Genomic DNA, 1516 nt, shown 5'->3' on the forward strand with positions numbered 1-1516 from the left:
ATAGACACTCTAGACATATTGTCTTCTTTAAGTAGAGCATTATACAGTAGTTCCATTGGCCTTGGTGTTATAGACTGATCGGTGCCCCCCCCCCAAACTCAGATAATGAAGTCTAAACCCCTAATACTATAGAATGTGACTGTATTTGGAGATAAAGCCTTTGCAGGGATAATTAAGATTAAATGGCGTCCTATGAGTATCAAGTAACTTGGTGACAATTTTTTTCTTTTTCTTTCTTTTTTTTTTAACAGTTTATTTTCCAACAACTTTATTTCCATTTTGTTTGCCTCTGTGGAAGAGCAGCTTGAGACCACTCAGTGGTTGCTACGACCCACTGAGTGGCCTGAGTGGTGGGAGCTGCTGACCAGACTTCGGTGGCCAGCTGAGTGTTCCAGTCTTCAGTAGGGAACTGCTGAACAGGCACCAAGGGCACCTGCATGCCTTCAGACCAGTCTGCGACTTAAGCCCTGAACTCAGGAGCGGACGCCGTCCATTCACCCTGAAATTCCTCCTTCTTGGTCACAACCTTTTCAGCAGCGGTCTGCTCTTCTTTTCAATCTCTTCAGGATCTCCGTAGAAGCAGAGATCAGGCAGGACCTTCTGTGGGCGCTCACAGGAAATGGTGCCACGCATGCGCAGAACTTCCCTGACCAGCATCTACCACAACAGACCCACTGAGTGAGCTTCCTTTGTTGTCGCAATGGATGGCAATGCCCACAGAGCACAGAGGAGAGTCTGTGTTACACAGAGCTATGGTAGGCAGTTTAACATGAGATGCCTCTGTGAGAGGCTGGTGGTCAGCTCTGGGATCAGTAACCACGAGTAGTCTGGGCTCCCAGAAGGCTACCTGGATCTGGTTAGCGAACATTCCAGGAGTGAAGCGGCCAGCAATAGCAGTGGCTCCAGTAGCAGCAGCAAATTTCAGCACAGCTCACTGGCCAGTATTCCTGGATGATATGACACCAATATCAGCTGGGTTTTCAATGGCAAAATGGCATGAGCTGCCAGCAGAAGCTTCTCCCAGGTTCTCCTCAGATTTATGTTGTAGATACCATGACTCTTCCATTTAGAAGTCAAGGTTGTTGCCACCTAAATGGGTTCCTGCTGCAAAGAATTTGAGGACATCCTCCTCCTTCATTTGCAGAACATCAAGGGCTCTGGACATTGTGAAAGTTTCCCCTCAAGTTACAACAGGAATGCAAAACAATGCCGGATGGACCCTTCCCTGGGTAGCATGGAAAAAGTATTTTTTCTTCTTTTTTTCATTGCAGATATTTATTTTAGTTTTGTTAATTTCAAATATTCATTGACCTCTTGGTGTCACTTGGTGTCAATATAGCTGGTGTCCTTATAAGAAGTGACAGATAGCAGGGATGCAGGCACACAGAGAAAAGGCCATGTGGGGACTCAGTGAGAAGGGGGCAATCTGCAAGCCAAGGAAAGAGGCCTCAGCAAAAACCGAACCTGCTGACACTTTGATCTCAGATTTCTAGCTCTCTGAAGTATGAGAAAATAA

General features: G+C 46.2%; 1 pseudogene; it reads right to left on the reverse strand.

Annotated features, from left to right (window-relative positions):
• Positions 1–268: 268 nt before the first annotated feature.
• Positions 269–1165, reverse strand: LOC125086681 (40S ribosomal protein SA-like; annotated as a pseudogene).
• Between the last annotated feature and the right edge of the window lie 351 nt (positions 1166–1516).

This window comes from Lutra lutra, chromosome 16 (assembly GCF_902655055.1).
Source record: "Lutra lutra chromosome 16, mLutLut1.2, whole genome shotgun sequence".
Taxonomy (NCBI): Eukaryota; Metazoa; Chordata; class Mammalia; order Carnivora; family Mustelidae; genus Lutra; species Lutra lutra.